Genomic DNA, 213 nt, shown 5'->3' with positions numbered 1-213 from the left:
AAGCTTTATTTTACTCATTAATTGAAAAACTCCATTATAAAACCCCACAGGAAAATCTCGAAGGAACCCGCAGCAAATTACTCTTCCGGATTCTGACATCATAGTTCCCCCACTCTATTGACGCTATCCATTCCACCTTAAAAAACACGACGCTTCCGCGTTTGTAGCTTCTTATTCACGCTTAATTTAGGGACCGTGTGGTTTTTCTGTTTT

Source organism: Sinocyclocheilus rhinocerous, unplaced genomic scaffold (genome assembly GCF_001515625.1).
Source record: "Sinocyclocheilus rhinocerous isolate Xijiao unplaced genomic scaffold, SAMN03320098_v1.1 scaffold1169, whole genome shotgun sequence".
Classification (NCBI taxonomy): Eukaryota; Metazoa; Chordata; class Actinopteri; order Cypriniformes; family Cyprinidae; genus Sinocyclocheilus; species Sinocyclocheilus rhinocerous.
Note: the sequence above shows the minus strand (reverse complement) of the source record.